Source organism: Coregonus lavaretus (assembly GCF_964263955.1).
Source record: "Coregonus lavaretus genome assembly, chromosome: 12".
Taxonomy (NCBI): Eukaryota; Metazoa; Chordata; class Actinopteri; order Salmoniformes; family Salmonidae; genus Coregonus; species Coregonus lavaretus.
This window is the reverse complement of record NC_139999.1, coordinates 13,321,060-13,331,558: the sequence shown is the minus strand read 5'-3', so window position 1 is coordinate 13,331,558 and position 10,499 is coordinate 13,321,060.

Here is a 10,499-nt window from a genome sequence, read left to right as displayed (position 1 = left end):
GTTAATCACCTAAGCTTGCAATATTTGTCTCCTCTCTGCTCTTGTCTCGGTCTGTTGTGTACAATCCCACTTTGTTGTTCTCATAAAGAGCATTATTCCTTGAAATTGAGTAGTTGCAAAAGTTGAAACGCGGAGCACGCAACACAGCTCTGTAGGCTACTGAAGGGGAGACGCATTGGCAGGTGGATACAGCGCGCTCGCCCGTATCCTGCATAGACACACCCATGGGGCGGGAACTTACCTTAGCGGCTACGCCTCTGTACCTCCCCCTTGAAAATAAGATCTAATCTGTTGATTTCACATGACTGGGAATACAGATATGCATCTGTTCATCACAGATACCTTAAAAAAAGGTAGGGGCATGGATCAGAAAACCAGTCAGTATCTGGTGTGACCACAATTTGTCTTATGCAGCACTACACATCTCCTTTGCATAGACTTGATCAGGCTGTTGATTGTGGCCTTTGAAATGTTGTCCCACTCCTCTTCAATGGCTGTGTGAAGTTGTTGGATATTGGCTAGAATTGGAATACTCTGTCGTACACGTCGATCCAGAGCATCCCAAACATGCTCAATGGGTGACATGTCTGGTGAGTATGCAGTCCATAGAAGAACTGGGACATTTTCAGCTTCCAGGAATTGTGTACAGATCCCTGCGACATGGGGCCGTGCATTATCATTCTGAAACATAAGGTGATGGCAGTGGATGAATGGCAGGACAATTGGCCTCAGGATCTCGTCACAGTATCTCTGTGCATTCAAATTGCCATCGATAAAATGCAATTGTGTTCGTTGTCCGTAACTTATGCCCATACCATAACCCCACCGCCACCATGGGGCACTCTGTTCACAACGTTGACATCGGCAAATCGCTCGTCCACACAATGCCATACATGTGGTCTGCGGTTGTGAGGCCGGTTGGACGTACTGACAAATTCTCTAAAATGACACTGGAGACGGCTTATGGTAGAGAACTGAACATTCAATTATCTGGCAACAGCTCTGGTGGACATTCCTGCAGTCAGCATGCCAATTGCATGCTCCCTCAAAACTTTAGACATCTGTGGCATTGTGTTGTGTGACAAAACTGTACATTTTAGAGTAGCCTTTTATTGTCCCCAGCGCAAGGTGCACCTGTGTAATGATCATGCTGTTTAATCAGCTTCTTGATACACTACACCTGTCAGGTGGATGGATTATCTTGGCAAAGGAAAAATGCAATAAGGCCAGAGGAGGTGTGGAAGGCCCTCAAAATTGTCAAAGACTCCAGCCACCCTAGTCATAGACTGTTCTCTCTGCTACCGCACGGCAAGCGGTACCGGAGTGCCAAGTCTAGGTCCAAAAGACTTCTCAACAGCTTCTACCCCCAAGCCATAAGACTCCTGAACAGCTAATCATGGCTACCCGGACTATTTGCACTGCCCCCCCACCCCATCCTTTTTACGCTGCTGCTACTCTGTTAATTATTTATGCATAGTCACTTTAACTCTACCCACATGTACATATTACCTCAACTACCTCAACTAGCCGGTGCCCCCGCACATTGACTCTGCAACGGTACCCCCCTGTATATATAGCCTCCCTACTGTCACTTTATTTTACTTCTGCTCTTTTTTCTCTCAACACTTTTTTTTGTTGTTGTTTTATTTTTACTTTTTTTGTTAAAAATAAATGCACTGTTGGTTAAGGGCTGTAAGTAAGCATTTCACTGTAATGTCTGCACCTGTTGTATTCGGCGCATGTGACCAATAAAATGTTATTTGATTTGATTTGATTTATATGGCATATATACCACGGCTAATGGCTGTTCTGAGGACATAGCCCTTAGCCGTGGTATATTGGCCATATACCACAAAGAACAGCCCTTAGCTGTGGTATATTGGCCATATACGAAACCCATGAGGTGCCTTATTGCTATTATAAACTGGTTACCAACATAATTAGAACAGTAAAATGTTTTTGTCATTCCCGTGGTACACCTCTGATATACCATGTCTTTCAACCAATCAGCATTCAGGGATCAAACCACCCAGTTTATAATTGTAAATAAAATCCATTTTGCGCATGTGCATAACTATAGATAAATCCGACAGGAGAGTTTGAGTGATGAAAGTTGGACAGAGGATCTAAAAATCTCTGGGCAAGAAACAATTGGACGAACTTCAAAAAACGAACGTTAGGCTATTTTCTGGCAATTGTGCCGTTACGATGTGCCAGATGTTAAGACTACAAACCGTTATAAATGGCCTATTTGCGAGATTTACTTGTTATTTCAATAGGCATAGGCTACTGACTAAATTGCAATTCAATTGTGCCATGGTTTGCTGAGGTAAATGCAGGTAGCCTATAGCCCCTGATAGGCCAACATGCCAACATCTCATTTCAGGGAAAAGTCCACAATGAAACTGAACAGTTGCGACCCGCAAAAAAAACAACTACCGGTCAAAAGTTTTAGAACACTTACTCGTTCAATGGTTTTTCTTTATTTTTCACAAATTTCTACATTGTAGAATAGTAGTTCTTGAAATGTTCCTGATTGACTAACCTTCATGTCTTAAAGTAATGATGGACTGTCATTTCTCTTTGCTTATTTGAGCTGTTCTTGCCATAATATGGACTTGGTCTTTTACCAAATAGGGCTATCTCCTGTATACCACCCCTACCTTGTCACAACACAACTGATTGGCTCAAATGCATTAAGAAGGAAATAAATTCTGCAAATTAACTTTTAACAAGGCACACCTGTTAATTGAAATGTATTCCAGGTGACTACCTCATGAAGCTGGTTGAGAGAATGCAAAGAATGTGCAAAGCTGTCATCAAGGCAAAGAGTGGCTTTTTGAAGAATCTCAAATATAAAATATATTTTGATTTGTTTAACACTTTTTGTTTACTACATGATTCCATATGTGTTATTTCATAGTTTTGATGTCTTCACTATTATTCTACAATGTAGAAAATAAAAAGAAAGAAAAACCCTTGAATTAGTAGATGTTCTAAAACTTTTGACCAGTAGTGTATATATATTTTTGTTGTTGTTGCCTGTTTCGCATGTTATTTTGACATTAATACATGTCACATATCAGTTTGCAAACAATGTACAAAACAAATCATTGAGTTAATAAAGCCGCATACAAACATGGTCTCTTTTTTGCTTTCTTGAGTAAGGCAGCTCCAAAATGCAGGTGTTTCAGCCTAGCTCAGTGCTTTCTGTGGTGGTGGGGCAGCCAGCAGAAAATACGGAGCGTAGGGGTTGGTAATATTCTCTAGTTGCACCGTGATTGGCTCAGTGTTCGGTCACTCATGGGGACACTACGTCACTGCAAAATCTACGGGGAGAGCTAGAAATTTCAAGCCCCTTCGGTGCTGCCATAGATTTACATTAGAAGTGCCCATCCAAGATGGCTCAAGGTCATTGGCCAGAGATAAAATGACATCAAATCACGTTATATCTACCGTAGCTTTGATTGGACTGATCATGTCAACATCATTCTTTCAAAATCTTAGCTAGCAAGCTAGACAAGCAGTTATCATCATGAATCAAGTCGACAATCTGCTGGCAAATCCTTTTCAAGCCTTGTCATATGAAGATAAATTATAGATAAAACATATCGGTGCTCATCGGCCATTAGACATAAACATTACACAACAAGTTGGAAATCGCAAATTCAACAATGAGTGGTTTGGAAGGAATCAGTGGCTAACTGCATGCTTGCAAAGCAATCACTAGCCTGCTATTCAGTGGAGTGGGTGTGTGGTCCAAGTCTGGGTTTAAGGGTCTCTTTTCCAAGCTTAAAAGGATAAACATTCACATGCCATGGGCCAGAAAAGGTTGAATACATTGGCCATGCTGTCAATCCAGCATGACTTTTGCCGTTCAAAACTGCTGGAATCTCGGAACTGGGAAATCTCAGACTTCAGTGAGTTCAAGACAACCGGGAACTCTTTTAAAAAACGAGATCGGACTGGGAAAATAGGTTTTGAACAGTCATCCAACTCGGAATTCCAAGTCGGGAACTCAGGCTTTTTTCTAGAGCTCAGATCTGAAGATCACTGACGTCATGATTTGACCTTGTTTTTTTCCGAGTTCCCAGTTGTCTTGAAAGCACCATGAATCCAGAGAATGCCAGACTTTGATGACAAAGTTTGATGACAAAATTTGGCCACAAGAAGGACCCCCGCGCCACCTTCCTGTTCAAGTGAGCACAGCGCAACAAGGTGACTCCAAAAATGTATTGAAGGCTGCTGCATAAATGATGTAATATGCCAGGGAGATATGTATACTGTAGCTAAGAAAGTAATACTAAGTGTATGTTTTGTAGTAACGTGATTGCCTCACCCTAATAATTTGGTCCCTTTTCCCCTCATAGCGTAGCCTACTGTTCTGACTTGGTGGTGCACATGTAGCCTATAGCCTGTTTTAGAGAAATGTAATCATCGAATATTGTAAGAGCTTTCATTGTCTGCTTATATGCCCCCTTTATTTATCCTACGGTTCTGACTTGGTGTACAGGGAGAAACGGCCCATGTTCTGAATTCTATCGCTGTACATTTCAAAAGTGCTGAACAAATAGTTATATTGACTACGTCCGTCCTAGCTTGGTCATTAATGTCTTAATCGAAATTACGGATTGCCTCTTATCCGCTCGTCGTCTCCTCATGCCATAGTTTGTACATCTCATTTGTCAGTAGAAACCACATTTGTTTAAGCAAGTCAGCCATTTCAGCATTTTTTTTTAAACACAGTAAATTAGGCTAAATGAACTGTTTCGCTGCCAGACAAGGCTCCGCTGATAGCCAGGTGTAGCAGTGGTAAGGATTCACTCCATGGTGCTGAAAATAAAGCTCTGCTGCTGGGACAGCTTTATGTAGGCCCTAACAGTTTGTGGGTACCATTAGTCACCGATATAGTGCAATTCATGTAATATTTAGTGTTGTGTTGTGTAGTGGCTTTGCTGGCATGCATCTAAAAAAAATTGGGGAGTTTGCCCCACCAAGATTTACATGCTAAAATCGCCACTGAAACTGACTTTAAATGTGGAGAATGATACATTTGAGATAGAGCTGTGACCATGATCACAATTGATAACTTCCAATTGAATTAACTAAACATGGCCATTAATAATTGCATAATAACACAAGGCTATAAAAACTAACTGAGTTATAGCTATTTATTAAATCCATTTGCCAGCTACAGATAGCCTACACAAGTTGCACAAATACATTTGACTCCAGTGATATCGTAATTTCAATATATATTTATTGTATCAAATGGTAGGCTACAGTAGCCTGCAATGGCATATAAATGAATAGCCTACTTGATGGTCAGCAGATGCAAATGTAGCCTATAATTTTTCACATGTAATGTCATTTTCATTGTGGACTTTTCCCCATAACACAAGCACGTAAAGAAGTTCCATAACCTACATTTCAAATGTCCACTCGCGCACCGCTCCAGATCCTAGAACTGAGCATGAGTAAAACCCTTCGCTTGATACTGTTATCCATAATAAAAGTCGACATTAGAATGCAGTTTACTGTAAACCACCTCTGAGGTAATTTATCTAAAGAGCTCTAGTGCGCCTAAAGTTGTTTTCCAATGCTTTGTCGCCTTTATATCAGTTCTAGCGCGTTAATATGTTTTATGGGAAAAGGGTGTCTCCATAATTACCAATCTTAATAGCCTAAATACAACTGGTAAAAAGTTGCCACGACGTGCGCATGTGCCGCTCTGTCTCAGCTGCAGCACTCTCTCAACCAGTACTCTCAACGCACACACACACCCCTCCAGCCCTCCCACTCTCCACCATTCACTCACTCACTCGCTCACTCGCTCAGTAAACGGCTGCTCACTGCCGGATAGTCAGCAGCAGCAGCAGGTCACAGTGAAATATATATATCTTTTTTTTTTTTTAAGAAAAATGCCATGGCGGCCGCGGTGCAATTTAGAAGAAGGCCAAAAACCCGCCTCCCGCGACCATTACATGTTCACCCGCGACATCGTTTTCAAATTAGCCCAATTTGGGAGAAAATCGCGAACATGGCAACACTGAGCAAGTGGTGGTCACACCAGATACTGACTGGTTTTCAGGTCCATGCCCCTGCCTTTAAAAAAAAAAAGGTATCTGTGACCAACAGATGCATATCTGTATTCCCAGTCATGTGAAATCCATAGATTAGGGCCTAATTTATTTATTTCAATTGACTGATTTCCTTATATGAACTGTACCTCAGTAAAATCTTTGAAATTGTGGCATGTTGCGTTTATATATTTTTTCAGTGTACAATGGCTAGCCCCAAGCCGTTTAGCTTTTTGGTCCATGACTCCTGCATGCTGTGTTCACTATGAACTTGCTCGTTTACCCAGCCAATGTTGATTCCCACACTCACGACTCTGACTCTATTGGTTTCACTGACTCTTGGCCTCCCATCCTATTCTAAACCCTCTCTCGCCCGCTTTGTTATTCATGTTACCTGAGGAAATTCCTGAACAATATGATCTTGTTGCCATCTGATGCACATTAAAATGTCATAAAACAACAACACCGCAAAGCTCTCCCTGTCCTCTGCTGTGCCCTGCATATTACTGCTGATGATATGTATATTTGTGATGCGAAGGTTGACTCATAACCCGCAGTCCCGGGGGCGGACGGATTTAGGGTAATTAAATATTGGGTGGCTAAAGGGCGGGTTAAATAAAGAGAAACAATACCTTAAAAAATCCATCAATTAATAATTACTGTGCTATTTATATAGGCTACGTTGAGGTTTTTCTTTCATTACTTTAGGCTATCTGGTATTACTGCATAAACCTAAACTTTAGGGTTTAACTGTGCGTGCGCCAAATAGCCTACACAGCCAATCGCCAAATAATGCTTCTGGGAACGGCCAGAAAAAGTTAACATCAATCCACAGAGGCAAAAAGGACATTGTCGAAGTTTTATTCAATAAGACAAAAGCTGCGAAAGGAGAGTTGAAAATAAAGAGAAGGGAGGGCCAGAAAAGTAATGTTAGGAAAATATTTGGTCAAGTGTTAAAAGAGGATGAAAGCAGTCCAGGCTATGCTATGTGTGAGGATTGTGAGGCTCTATAGAAATTCGACAGTCACAAGACGGGACTTCAAATAGGCCTATGGCATGTCAAGGGAACTGTAGCCTACTGTTTAGATGGGTTAACTGGAAACTGAAATCTGGACGTTGACTAACAAGAATAACCTACTGTTTTTTGGCAAACTCCTCTGATAATACTAGTCCGGTGCGAATCGACATCCCTGTGTTTTGAGAGGAATGTCTTAGTTTGACTGTTGTTGCTCGCGGTTTGTGCAAGAAAACAATAACTGATTCGATAAATTGAATGAAGTACTGCGCATAGCCTATATATGAAGGGTCTACATGTATCGACTTTAACAATGAATGCTTTTGTTTATACGTTTTGTGCGAATGAATTGAACATCGCCAAATGCATCATTGAAAAATATTGCGCAACCCTTGCTGTTAATAGATCGCAAAGCAGCATACAACTGAGATAAACGTTTGCAACAAGTTCACTTTCTCATCCATAGCCTACAAACGCATAACAAGTGCAAGTTAGCTGTTCGGCTTTCATCTGAAGGTTGGGGGGCATTTAGGACGTATACTGCGGATCGCTAAATATATTATCGCTAAATATTATGACGACACTGTACCAAAGATGATTTAGAAACTTGGGAACCAAACTCGAGTTAGTGTAGCCTGTTATCGTCTGGACTTGTTGAAATATCTTTTTTTTTTTTTTTTAAACCTCTAGGCTTTCGTCATAACTGTCAATTTATAGAAAAAAAAGAAAAGATTACAGGAGGCGGTTTTGAAAAAAAAAAACGAATCCCGTCCGAATTGTCCTCTGCAATAACGGACATTCTGGCGTAATAAATACCAACGTTCTCTAGTGATACTAGTAGCATGCGAATATAGCTATAGCCTTAATAATAACTATTGCAGAATTAAGCATTTATTGCAGTAAAATGATACACCAAATGCAGGCAAAAATTGGACTTGGAACAGGAGTGGAGAAATATGATTTATTTCTTTCTGCATCTTGAGAGAAGGTAATGCTCAGTTAGATACCATCTGTAGAGGTGCTGTCTTCATCATAAAAGCGTCATAAAAGCTGATAGTATTTCAACCACATAAAATATGCATCGACGCCTAACTGAAATCTTATTAGAAACATGTTGGGTCGTTTTCACAGCTTTATTTTCCCTTAAAACCGGTCAAACTGATGTCATTTGGACATTTTGCACAGACAATATTTCCCGTTTTTTTGCTTTATTGTATTTTCTCCCAAGTCCCTAAACATCTTTGCTCCGCGAAAAGATGACAGAGAACACTTTACAGATGTCAACTAGATTGAAGCATTCAATCTATCGATCTATTACATTATTCTGGTGAGCAAGGGTTTATTTAGTCTTCTAGGGCAACATACACTGCTCAAAAAAATAAAGGGAACACTTAAACAACACATCCTAGATCTGAATGTATGAAATAATATTATTAAATACTTTTTTCTTTACATAGTTGAATGTGCTGACAACAAAATCACACAAAAATTATCAATGGAAATCAAATGTATCAACCCATGGAGGTCTGGATTTGGAGTCACCCTCAAAATTTAAGTGGAAAACCACACTACAGGCTGATCCAACTTTGATGTAATGTCCTTAAAACAAGTCAAAATGAGGCTCAGTAGTGTGTGTGGCCTCCACGTGCCTGTATGACCTCCCTACAACGCCTGGGCATGCTCCTGATGAGGTGGCGGATGGTCTCCTGAGGGATCTCCTCCCAGACCTGGACTAAAGCATCCACCAACTCCTGGAAAGTCTGTGGTGCAACGTGGCATTGGTGGATGGAGCGAGACATGATGTCCCAGATGTACTCAATTGGATTCAGGTCCGGGGAACGGGCGGGCCAGTCCATAGCATCAATGCCTTCCTCTTGCAGGAACTGCTGACACACTCCAGCCACATGAGGTCTAGCATTGTCTTGCATTAGGAGGAACCCAGGGCCAACCGCACCAGCATATGGTCTCACAAGGGGTCTGAGGATCTCATCTCGGTACCTAATGGCAGTCAGGCTACCTCTGGCGAGCACATGGAGGGCTGTGCGGCCCCCCAAAGAAATGTCACCCCACACCATGACTGACCCACCGCCAAACCGGTCATGCTGGAGGATGTTGCAGGCAGCAGAACGTTCTCCACGGCGTCTCCAGACTCTGTCACGTCTATCACATGTGCTCACTGTGAACCTGCTTTCATCTGTGAAGAGCACAGGGCGCCAGTGGCGAATTTGCCAATCTTGGTGTTCTCTGGCAAATGCCAAACGTCCTGCACGGTGTTGGGCTGTAAGCACAACCCCCACCTGTGGACATCGGGCCCTCATACCACCCTCATGGAGTCTGTTTCTGACCGTTTGAGCAGACACATGCACATTTGTGGCCTGCTGGAGGTCATTTTGCAGGGCTCTGGCAGTGCTTCTCCTACTCCTCCTTGCACAAATGCGGAGGTAGCGGTCCTGCTGCTGGGTTGTTGCCCTCCTACGGCCTCCTCCTCGTCTCCTGATGTACTGGCCTGTCTCCTGGTAGCGCCTCCATGCTCTGGACACTACGCTGACAGACACAGCAAACCTTCTTGCCACAGCTCGCATTGATGTGCCATCCTGGATGAGCTGCACTACCTGAGCCACTTGTGTGGGTTGTAGACTCCGTCTCATGCTACCACTAGAGTGAAAGCACCGCCAGCATTCAAAAGTGACCAAAACATCAGCCAGGAAGCATAGGAACTGAGAAGTGGTCTGTGATCACCAACTGCAAAACCAGTCCTTTATTGGGGGTGTCTTGCTAATTGCCTATAATTTCCACCTGTTGTCTATTCCATTTGCACAACAGCATGTGAAATGTATTGTCAATCAGTGTTGCTTCCTAAGTGGACAGTTTGATTTCACAGAAGTGTGATTGACTTGGAGTTACATTGTGTTGTTTAAGTGTTCCCTTTATTTTTTTGAGCAGTGTATAATGACAAAAGTGAAGCTACATGTATCTAATTATAGACAAGTTGACTTACAAATAGCCTACCAAAATGTCGGAAATTATAAGCAGAAACATATCTATATCAGGCAAAAAATAAGAATCCTGCACCCCTTGTCAAAAAATCGTTCTCAGTCTTTGACTGTAGCCTATAGCGCATTTTCTATATTTGCTGTTAGAGTTGGGTGCGGGCCTCAGATTTTCCCTTTATCACATATAGTTGGGTGGTTGCGGATGGGTTATTAGCAACTGCGGATGGGCGGCAGGTAGCTTAGTGGGTAAGAGCGTTATGCCAGTAACCGAAAGGTCGCTGGTTCTAATCCCCGAGCCGAAAAATCAAGGACTAGGTAAATCGTTCTGAATAAGTGCGTCTGCTAAATGACTAAAATATTATTAGCAATTAAGTGCTGGTGAACAAACAGCCGTTATGTTACCAGCAAAAA